This window comes from Prosopis cineraria, unplaced genomic scaffold (genome assembly GCF_029017545.1).
Source record: "Prosopis cineraria cultivar Desert tree isolate PC_DT_omini unplaced genomic scaffold, ASM2901754v1 PC9, whole genome shotgun sequence".
Taxonomy (NCBI): Eukaryota; Viridiplantae; Streptophyta; class Magnoliopsida; order Fabales; family Fabaceae; genus Prosopis; species Prosopis cineraria.
The window spans coordinates 16,427,838-16,440,333 of NW_026555340.1; the positions used below are offsets into that span (position 1 = coordinate 16,427,838).

The 12,496-nt window shown below is 31.1% G+C and overlaps 1 long non-coding RNA gene across 4 annotated transcripts; it reads left to right on the forward strand.

Annotated features, from left to right (window-relative positions):
* On the forward strand, nucleotides 1-9,497 carry LOC129319268 (uncharacterized). Of its 4 annotated transcripts, none has more exons than XR_008595470.1 (5): nucleotides 1-355; nucleotides 6,236-7,204; nucleotides 7,319-7,420; nucleotides 7,547-7,649; nucleotides 8,538-9,497. It is a non-coding gene; the product is annotated as an uncharacterized LOC129319268 (long non-coding RNA). The 4 variants fall into 4 exon arrangements; XR_008595469.1 differs by having other exon boundaries at nucleotides 6,236-6,748; nucleotides 6,871-7,204; nucleotides 7,319-7,649; XR_008595468.1 differs by having other exon boundaries at nucleotides 7,319-7,649.
* Nucleotides 9,498-12,496: the final 2,999 nt, after the last annotated feature.

Here is a 12,496-nt window from a genome sequence, read left to right on the forward strand (position 1 = left end):
CAGCTTGCCCAGAACCTTCACCCTCGTGCTCCAGCTTCCAGAATTTTCCCCGTTCGTACTTGGTACCATCGTCGGAGTGGAGCTGTGCCGTTCCTGTCCCCCAAACTTATAATCTGTTCTTTCTTTTTTATGCTGGAAATTGCTGATCGAGATCTTCCTCTTCCTCTATCCATGTGATCTGTAAGGGTTTAAGCTTTTCTCTCCCTTTAGCTTTGTCTCTCTTCGTCCGCTGCCAGTAAATGGAGGAAAACACTGAAGTCCTCCTCCTTCGACGGTGATGGAGTGTGCGTGCATCAATCTTCTCTCTCCCTTGTTCTTCAACATGAGCTTCCTCCCTCTGTTCGAGCTACTTCAGGTTCTTCCTCCTCCTCCGTTTTCTATCTTTATTTCTCTTCATTTTATTGGACTGGTTGGGTGTGGCAATTTTGAACCCTCCTTCTAGTACGACATATGTACGTGGGTCTTAGGGGTATGAAATTTCTAAATTCTTTCTTCCTAATTCTGCTGCTATCCGTGACTGTGAGGATGTGAGGATTCAGTTAAGCTAAAATTCATCTTTTAAGAGCACATCTTTAGCATGTGGTTTCAGTCGAAAATTTTGACCATTATAAGAGGAAGAGGAGTTGATTCTTCTTCAAGCCTGAATTGGTATTTCTTTGAGACTCAGGTTGATTTTATTCTAGGAACAGAACGTAGGAAGTTAAATAATTTCAATAATTATATTGGAGAATTTTTGGAAAGAAAATTGACAAGAAAGCAGTTTGGGTAATAGTTGGGTGTGTAAAGTATTGGAAAGATTGAGCTGAGACTTGATTGATTAAATTATGATGATTTGGAGCCTAACTGATTATTATGTTGCTAATACCGGAGGATAATTTATTTAAGTGAAGTAAGGCCATTAAATCATCCTTGTATATTGGGTAAGGTGTTTAAGGGGAGGAGTTGGTTGAAGTTGGAATAAGTGCATTGCTAATCTTGAGAATACTACAAGTAAGTGGATAGCATTCTAACTAATTTATTAATTAATTTTTTTATTAAAATTTATTTTGTTACATTGATTATTTTTAATAATAATTATGTTGATTGGTGGATGCTTTGTTAATTAAATTTCTTCATTTTTTTAAGTTTTAAGATGGTGGTGAAAAATGATTCTTTATAGCATATGAATGTTTTACCTTTATGAGATATCCTTTCAGGATTGATAAAATACCTTTCACTAGCATTGGCAATTTTTGATCATTCAATAAATGTAAGCATGAGCAATGGATATGAAATTTTATTCTGGCAAGTTTTAATGCTTAAAACTATTCATGTGAGTTAGATTTTGAGAATAAGAATTGTATTTTGAAAGTAATGATTTTCGCGAATGTTTGGAAATGGTTTTTAAAAGGGGATTTTATATAGAATACTGGTTGCTAACGGCAGTTCCGTTAGCCCTTGCGCGCCATGATCAATGACTAGCTAGTTTGATTTTCGTGATCTTTATTCTCATATTTGTTATTTGTGGGTTTTGTACCCGCGTTTGATTTCGTGGCCTTGATCCACGTTTGGGTAGCTTTACCCTCGTGGACTGTGTGTTCACGTTTGTTTTTGTGGCTTCAAGCTGCATTTGGTTAACATTACCCTCGTGGACTGTGTGTTCACGTTTGTTTCGTAACTCAAGCTGCGTTTGGTTATTTACCCTCGTGGATTATGTGTCCACGTTTGTTTTCGTGGCATAAGCTGCGTTTGGTTATTTACCCTCGTGGACTATGTGTCCACATTTGTAAATTGTTCTGATAAATCCCAAAAAAAAATGTGAATTTCTAATTAATTGATGATTTCACACTCTAATGGTTTTAATTAGCAAATGTCATTATTTTTATTTATGTATTTATTTAATTATTTTAATTTGTCAAGATCAAATGTTAAAGTTGTTTCGTCGCTATAAATTTAAAGTTTCTTGATAATGGAATTATATAGAACTTTTACTTGAGCTTGCAAATTCGTTTATATTGAGTTATTTTCTCTTTAATTTATGTAACTATTATATCTTATTCACTTCAATTTTTTTAAAAAAATGTATTATGATTGGGACGTTATTCACTGAAAATTATTATTTTGGTCTCAGACACGATAACTGATATTGTACCTTCCATTGATCATTGAGGGGTTGTGGTATTTAGTGGAAGTGAAGAATTGTAGATTAAACATTTTTTTATATGTAAACTTAAATTCATGTATTATTTTACAAATTATTATGTCAAATGTTCCACAAAAGCTATAGTTAGGGTCCTCATCCTTATTAATTATATTTTTTTTGTTATCTATTGATGGCTATCGAGTCCCTTATTAATGCTATTGCTTTTGTAAAATGGTTGTAGATTTATTTTTGGGAGGCTTTATTGAGGGGGAAGGTTTTGTCGAAATTTTTACAAAAAGTCTAGAAATCTTTTATTTATATAATAATAATAATAATAATAATAATACATATATTAAGGCTTTATTTAAATGAAATGTATTTTTAAAATGAAACATTTCTTGAATTAGGCTTAAGGGATGGGTGTTTATGTACATATCCCATGCCGGTCACTCTCATGTTTTGGGATGTGACGTGTTCCTATTTTTAGTAGAAAGAGTCTATTTAATCTGAGGAGCTGCCGTGTGATCAAGCCAATGTGGCAGAATAGCTCTTAAGGGCAGTGTTCTTAGGCATGACTTAGACTATAATTTCACCAACTATTGACAACAAGTTAATGCCAAGAATTACAAAAAAATAACCTTAAAAATTACATTAAAGGATCCTATAAGAAAATTGATATAGATTATGTCCTTTAAATTACAAGTAAATCCTAGAAGATTAATATTATTTTTTACTCATATAAAGGATAAAAATATAATTTTGACCAACTACTTTGACTTATTAATAAGTATTAATTTTTTTATATAATACTTATTTATAACTTTTTGGGTTTTTTTTTGTGCAATTGCTAGTAATTGTTTGAGTCAACTAATGATTAAAATTAATCTTTGTTAATAATAACCAAACATATCCTAAGGCAACATTGCACCTTTTTAAATTGTTAAAAGGAAACATTGCTTAACAAAAAAGTTTAAGATACTAAATATTCCTACACAAATAGTTGAAGTGTTAAAATGTCCTTTAACATTTAACATTGAATAAAATTCATTTTTTAATTTTAAACTTTATGAAAACACACACCTTATGTGTTTAATCTAAGTGAATATTATGTCTAGGTTCCAAATAAAAAAATAATTATTTATAAGTTTATCTCCTTGTAAACAATAAAGTTCAACATGTAAATATGAAAATTGGACTTTTTTTAATAAAAGATCTATTAATTAAAATGAAGGTTAATGTGTAATTTTACCCTTAAATTATTCTCAGAGAAGCAATGTTGCTTTTAAACTAATCGTTATAGTAATGTTGTCCATAAACTAATTAAATCGAAGCAATGTTGTTCTTGCTGTTTAAACGTTTATTACTATAGTTAGTGGGATTCACTTTTCATGAATTAAGGTACAATTTTGTTCCTAAACTATTCTTACAGCAGTAATGTTTCCCTCACCATTTAAAAATCATAAAATTATAAAAATATTAAATAAAAATAATATTAAATATATATATAACAAATATAAGAAAAAATATAAATTATAATTTTATAACTTATCAAATATAAGTAGATTTTGATTAAATTAGACAAGAGTAGACTCAAAAGTATTTACATTTACACTTATAACTATCGACATTTTTATAAAAAATGATCTCAAATCATATTTTAGATATGTAAGTTGTTTAAAAATTGTAATGACTATAAATTTTGAATTAAATAAATTTCTCTTATAATTGATATTTTATTTAATTATTTCAATTTAACAAGTAGATGGTGGTTATTTATTGAAACTTAAGCTAGCAACTTATTGGAAGATTCAAAGTTCAAATTCTCTTAAGCAAAGGCTAATTTTATTTTATCATGGTTATGAGAAAATTTTCAAAAAAAAAAAACAGAGAGAAAATACCTTGTCTCTTATGTTATAATATGTAAAAAACTTAGGTCCATCCTTGTAATTTTCTCAATCCTCCCCTTTTTAAGTCAGATTTTTCTTCTTCCTCTATCGTCTTAACGATAGAACCTATGAGAGAGTGGGAGAGAATTCTATAAAATTTCATTGTCATACCCTGAAATTTAGGCATGACCGGCACAAGATATATGTACAAACATATATCCCTTAAGCCCAAATCAAGAAAACTTTAACTTAATATCTTAGTTTATTTGAAATATGATTGGAAATATTCATAGTAACATTTCCACCTAAATAAAAGATTTTTAAACTTTCTATAGAAATTTTGGCAAAACTTTCTCTATAAATAGGACCTCCTGAATCTCTACAATAATCATTTATAGACAAATTACTAATACGGAGCTTTGCTCCTCGACAATAGACAATCAATATAAATTTACAAATTAAAATCACATCTATAGTTAATGTGGAGCACCTGAATTATAATTTCTAAATAAAGTACATAATTGAATATATATCTAAAAAAACATTCTCAAAATAAATATTCACCCAGCTCCACAGCAATCCTTTCAGTGATCGACAATTGATTCAGCAACAGCTAATGAATCTGAGATCAAAATATTTTTCAGTGAATAGCATTCCCAAAATATGAAATTTAAAAGAGTAAAAATGTTAAACTCAAACAATTATATAAAATAATTAGAAAAATAATGATTCAATATAATAAACTTAATAAATTTGCAAATCTTAATCATAATTATAAAATAAGAGTGTATTGAAATTGCTTTATTCTCTTATGCTTGAAGAAAAAAAATTATCCATATATAAATTAAATTAGTACACTTGCTAACTAAAACCACTGAAATTTCAAATACACAAGTTGATTAAAACTTTAAAACTTTGAGGACTTAACAGAACAGGTAACAAATGTGGACACACAGTCCATGAGGGTAAATAACCAAACACGGCAAATGCCACCAAAACAAATGTGGACACACAGTCCATAAGGTAATGTTGACCAAACGCGGCTTAAAGCCATGAAACAAACATGAGTACGATGCTCACAAATAACTATCCCTCTATTCCACGTACGTTGGCCATCGCACGAGGCTAGCGCCTCTTAGAAACACCTTGCTAACTAAGTGTATTATGGTACGCCAAAGGTTAACGGGACTGCCGTTAGCAACCAGTGTTATATATAAAGTCCTCTAAAAATCACTTTTCAAACATGCGAGAAGAATCATTTTTGAAATACAATTTGTATTCTCAATACCAAACTCGCATGAATCATTTCAAATCTCAAAGCTTGCTATAATAATATTTCATAGCTAATTTACAAGCTTGTATTAGTTGAGTAACTAAGAATTTCCAAAGTAAAATAAACAAAGATGCCTTTATCAATCTTGAAGTGTATTTCTTAACAAAAACTACATGCAGATCTCATAATTTAATTATTCTTTATCACTATTCTATAATTTTCAAAACTAAAATAATTTAATTAACAAAATACTCACTAATCGTAGCAGTTGTAAAAATGATTTATATAAAGATGTAATATTTTTAATAACAAACTACTTTTATTGGTAAAATAATGGGGGTGTTATTTACTTACCTGGTAATTTTTTTTAAATAAACAACTTATTTCAAACTGTCCTCCTGTAACAATGCTTGGTCACTATATCCTAGTACCAGGTAACACCATTTGTCATTTTCTTTTATAATTTTTTATTACCCAAGATCTTCAATCTAAAATAACTCATAAAAATAATACAAATTTTCATTTCAACTCCTCCCCACACATTGCATCGAACATTCCATAAATATTCAAGAGATCAATTCACGAATAGCAATTTGGTACTTGAATTACCAATGAAAGTACCCTTTTCAAAAATCTCTATTTTCATTTTCCAGCATATACTGAAATTATTCCAATCAAGCATTTTATTGACCATCTTGTATGCATCAAAATTCAAACAATTACCAGGCTTTCCCTTCTCAATTCCCTTCCTAAAATTTTTTCAAATAACAATATTTAGACTAATCAAGCTTCTCAAAGTCTACCCTTCAACAAAAACATTAGTTTTAACTTCAAAGGAAAAAAAAAATTTACGATTAGTCTCCATTGACAGTAACCCAAGACAACTATATTGAAATCAATTTAGTTTACTCAATTGTTTTTGTTTTCTTTCTTTGTTTTTTTAACTCATCATAGATTACGGTAGCCAAGGAAAGAGAGGGGTAAGATTCTGAACATCAATTACTCCTGCTTATCATGCATAGTAGCAATCAAAAATAGGAAAGAGCACAGCCCAACCTTATAACATACTCACAAGATCAGGGAGGAGGAAGACAAAAGACTCTCACCTCAAGTTAGCAATAGCAGAAAGAGGATGAAGAATAGCAATGGCAGAGGTAAATAGTAATGGCAGAGGCAGAAGAAGAGTGTCGGCCAGACAGGGGAAGAGGGATGATCACAAATCGAGACCCTCTACAACAACAAATTAGCTCCGACAGCATGGAATTGAAGACCCCAACACGACACTATCAGAGGAGGAAGAAGAACAGTGACCGAAGGGAGGATGAAGGGAGAAATCGACAGTGTTCCAAGGAAGAATACTCATAGCTCAATCCCTAGCAGCGGCGGACAGAATGCTCAACCTCTTCCATGGCAATGACGTTGAAGATGAAGAAAGAGATGGAGGAAGAACAGAGACCAGAGCCTAAGGTCTGAACTCTCTCTCTTCCTCTCGCACTGTCTGGAAAATTCGAAAATGGAGGAGGATAGGAGAATAGTCCTAATGCGTGTCCTGTTTCTGATTTGCCTCTCCTTATTTTATTTTTTTCAAGGGTATGATAGTAATTTCACCTAAACTGAAAGGAAAAGGAAAATCTTCCACATCCAGGTAAATTCGAACTCAAAACTTATGTATAAAGATTCAGAGTCATTGCCACTAAGTCATTAGTTCACTCTTGTTAAACTACCCCAAATAATATATTAATATATATATATATATAGTTAAAATACCTTACTATAAATTTTAATTAAATTTTTGAGTTATTACATTCATCTTTGTCCTTCTCCATTCTAGCACGTCCATCGACTTGGGTATGTGATCACCATGATCGAATGATGCTAAGGGTCCACACATCGTCCTCTCCGTCTTGTTTCACAGTATTCACTGTTAGTAATCTTTGCCTAACTTGTTTGTCTGTTCTTTATCTGCATCATTGACTGTTCTATTTCTTTCTTGCTCTTCTCTTTTTATGTGACGGCTTCCCTTCTTCTTGCTTCAAGTTGCTGTTACATTCGTGGGTATGGCTATGGCTGTGGGGGCATTAAAATTCTTCCTTCCATGCTTCCTGGCACCACTATCACCTTTCCCTGTTTGGCTATCAGGTTTTACTCTTTCCTTATTGAGTTAGAGCAACATGCAAGTGGGTTGTCATTCTGGTGTGACTAAGTATCTGCCAGACTCCTTTCTCCCTTACTGTACCATCAACCTTCTCCCTCCTTCTTCTCCAGCATTACATGACAGCATCTCCATCTCTACCTTTTTTTTTTTTGAAATCACGGATCTAGTGTGCTGGAGCTTCAAGCTCTTCTCTTCATTTCTTCAATTGACTTGGTGAGTTGAATCCACTTTTCTCCCTCTATCTCTCGACCATGTATGTGTGTTGTATGTGTGTTGTTTTGTATTGTCTAAAGTGATTTTGGTGTCTTCCCTTATTGAAGTCCTAATCAAGCTTTGAGTATTTGTTTAAGCACTTGGTTAATGTAAGAAGAAAGGAGTTCAGTTGATGTTTTTAATTTAAAATTTTACTGGACACAACTGGAATGAATTTAAGGAGAAACTGGATTGGAATTATAGATTGAGGATTAATGCTTATGAAATGTTCGATAAAATGCCTATAAAGAAAAGTTGGCATATGATGACAATATATATGTGATGATTATAATGTTAGTTAAGTAAATTGTCTTTAGATCATTCCTCTCTTTTATAGAAGTTGAAGTTTGATTAGTTCAAATATGGATATAGGACAACTTTTAGAAAGGTAATTGTAAATAAAAAAGAACTTGGTCATATGGTCTAAACATTATGCAAAATAAATGGTGTTTGACAAAATATTTTGTAATTGTTATGTCATTGTTGACTAAATAATTATGGAAGACGTTTGTTCTTTGCAATGATAGTTAAAGTAGAATTTAGAGCCTTTTAGAAGATATATTTGAGTTAGTAATTTAAGAATCAAATTGTTATTTATGAATTCATTCATTCTTAGGATGTACCTAAGGTATTCCATAAAGTGAATAATTGAAGAATTGTAGACTGATAGAGTATTTGCTGGTAGAGTGACACATACTCTTGATTAGTAATTAGTCGTGGGGAAACTTTGAGAAATAAATGATGATTTGGAAACTCTAAATTACTTGAATTGAATATTGGTTGTGTTAGTGTTGGAAAATAATTTATTGAACTTATGGAAAGGTTATTTAGACTCTATTATTTTTGTAGGGTATTTGGAACAAGACAAAAATTCGATCGAAGTTGTAAAAAGTGAATTTTAGATACTACAGGTAAGTAGATAGCGTCCTAACTAATTTATCAATTAGTTTTTCTTATTAAAATTTATTTTGTTACATTGATTATTTTAATAATAATTATGTTGATTAGTGGATACTTTGTTAATTAAATTTCTTTATTTGATGATGGTGAAAAATGATTCATCATAGTATATGAATGTTTTACCCTTATGAGATATCCTTTTAAAATTAATAAAATTCCTTTGCATTAGTATTGGCAATTTTTGATTATTTAATAAATGCAAGCATGAGCATTAGATATGAAATTTTATTTTGGTAAGTTTTAATGCTTAAAAGTATTCATGCGAGTTTGATTTTGAGAATGAGAACTATATCTTGAAAGTGATGATTTTCTTGCATGTTTGAAAATGATTCTAAAAAGGAACTTTATATAGAACAGTGGTTGCTAATGACAGTTCCGTTAGCTCTTGGCATGCCATGGTACAGCTAGCTTGCAAGGTGTTTGTAGGAGGTGCTAGTCCTGTGCAATAGCTAACACATGTGGAATGGAGGGATGATTATTCGTGAACATTGTATTCACATTTGTCTTCGTGGCATAAACCGCGTTTGGTTATTTATCCTTATGGACTGTGTGTCCACGTTTGTTATTTGTTCTGATAAGTCCCCATAATTACGAGTTTTTAATTATTTGATAGACCTATTTTTCATTGATTTTGATTAATGACATATATATAATTATTTAATGCAATTATTTGCTTTATTGAAAGTACATGATAATAACATTTAATATGATACTTTAATGAATCAGGAATTTATTTAAAGTTACATAAAGTCCTTTTACGATGAAGTTTATTATATATTTGTTTGTAAAAATTTTTATTGCTAACACACATAATCATGTTAAACTTTCTTTTTATACATATTTAATTATTTATTGTTGGGATGCTATTCACTAAAAATTTATTTGGTCTTAGATTCATTAACTGGTGCTGACCCTATTGCTGACATTTAAAGGGTGAAAAATTGTTCTATGTGGTAGTATTTTGCTTAGCATTATCTCCTTTTGACATAAACATTTGAACTATGTATTTTATTTTAAAAGTAAGGTTAGTTAGCTCCATATAGCCTATAGCTAGGTTTCTATTGTAGTCTATGTTGTTTGCTAGTTGGAAGGAGTTGAGCTCTTGATTGATATTATATTTGGTGTAAAATATTGACAGAATAAAATTTTTTGGGGAGATCCTATTTGCTAGGAAGATTCTACTGACATTTTATAAAAATATTGAAATTTTTAATATAATAATTTTATTAAACATGTTATAATTTTCAGTACAGATTCAACTATGTTTTAAAATGAAAAAAAAATTTCTCAATTCAGGGCTAAAGGAATGTGTGATATGGTCTACATCCCGTGCCGGTCACCCTTTGTTTTTGGGGTGTGACAAAAATAAAGTTCTCTTAGTAGGATCTAATTTTTGAATTTTTATTTTTTAAAAAATATTTTAAGCTTTTTTTTAATATTATATTTAAAATCATCTGGTTTTCTAAAGAACCTCTCCGGTTCCTAATTCAACTTTAGTTGTTAGCTTAATAGGAGCTTAACTCTTATTCAATCTAGCTCAATAATTAATTTTTTTTATCTAAATCAAGTTGTTAAGAATGGCTTCAGTCGATAGTTATAAGTGTAAATGCAGATACTTTTGAGTCTACGTATATCTAATTTAATCAAGATTCACTTATATTTAACAAATTATAAAATTATAATTTATAATACTATTAATTTATGACATTTTATTAACATACGATACATTTTTTCTTATATTTATTTTATATATACATATAATATTATTATAATTTTATATTTATATATACATTTAATATTATTTTATTTAATATTATTATATTTTTATTTTTATTTAATTTTATGATTTTTAAATGATGATGAAAACTTTGCTCATTTGAAAATAGTTTAAATGTAAAATTACACCTTAAATTATAAAAGTGAGTCCCATTAGCTACAATAATGGACTTTTAAACGGCGAGAGCAAACATTACTACAATGAGTAGTTTACGGGCAATATTGCTTTCCTAAAAATAATTTAAGAGTAAAGTTGCACTTTAACCCTAAAATGAAAGCAATTTACAAAGCATGAGTCTAAGACAAAGGAGAAAGAAAATAAGATGTATCCTAGGAAATATTTAAAAAAAAATTACTAACAAAGGACTCAATTAACAGACTAATGTTAGACATTAAAGGCTGGATGGAATAGTGTTTCTGTAAGAGATAATTGTAAAGTTTCTTTTTGTAGCAGGCCAAAGAAAAATTATAATGATAAGCTAGTAATTCTTTGAAATGTCATATTCTTGATCTAGATCAACAATGCTCAATAGACACAGCATTTTTTAAGGTCTGATTGTAATTTTCTCTTAATTTAAATTATCTCAACAACTTTTTCATGCTTAACCTATTTGACTAGTAATTTCTCTCACTATTGAGACCTCCAGTATCTTCCCTTCTCAAATCCATTCTTGCTATATTGATAATCCTCCTTAGTTTCCCGAACCTCAGACTATGAGTTCATCACAAAGGGACCATACTAGGACTGTGTATTTAACATAGAAATATATTTCTGCAACTCACTTTATTCAATAGAGTGATGGTCAATAGATAGGCTTACTGAACACAGTAACTGACCACGATATAGTGGGCCCACATGCACGTGAAGAGTCAAACAAATGATAACAAACTTAGTTAGCCTAACAGACTTGACTATCCTAATATCCCCCTACAGAAGTGAAAAATTTGAGAATATGAGACAAACACGTGGAAAATAAAAGGAAACATCATATAGTATCTTTAGCAACAACATTAAAACGTCAACGAAGATGAATGAAGAAAGCAGTGGCTAGAGCTTTAATGAGAATGTTATCTACTTGATCGTCAATTGGAACATAGCCAACCTGAACTAACCCAGCAGAAACCTTTTCCCAAATAAAATGCAGATCGAGCTCAACGTGTTTGGTCTTAGCATGAAGGACAGGGTTGGAAGTGAGTGCAATAGTCCCAGAGTTATCACACCAGATAGAAGGAGTGTTAACAACTGAAACGTGTAGTTCTCTGAGTTAAGCAACAACCCATATAACATCAGTAATAGAGTCAGCAACACTTCAATACTTTGCTTCTGTAGTACCATGAGACACTTCGATACTTCGCCTATTTGCGAGATACCCAAGTAATAGGACAGAAGCTAAGAAATGTACAAAATCAACCAACACACTTATAGTCCTCACAATCATGACCCCAGTCAGCATTAGCGAATACCTGTAGTCCATATTGAGTGAGAGGTTGAAGAAGAATGCCATGGTGAGTAGTACAAGCCAAATAGCATAAAATGCGCTTAGCACAGACCCAGTGAGGTTTGCGGGGATCTTGTAGATATTGGCTTAACTGATTCACCGCAAAGGCAATTTCAGGCCTAGTATAGCAAAGATATTGCAGCTTACTAATGATACTGTGACATAGAGTAGAATCCAGAAGGGTAGTACCTGCAGTAGATGATAACAACGTATCAGAAGCCATGGGGCTAAAGTAGGCATGAGAGGATAGCATATTAATCTCAGATAATAAATTCCAAATATATTTGTGTTGACTTAGAAAAAGTCCAGTAGAAGAACGATAGAACTCAATACCCAAAAAATAGGACAACTCCCCAAGATCCTTGAGAGAAAAGAGACTGCTCATGTTACTAATGAGAGTTTGAACCACGCTTTTAGAGCTGCCAGTGACTATAAGATCATCAACATAAACCCGAATATAGACAATATTAGAATCCTGCTGATAGACAAACAAACAAGAGTCAGCCTTAGACTAAACAAAATAGAGACTACATAAAGAATCCCGGAGGGTGTGAAACTAGGTCCATGGACATT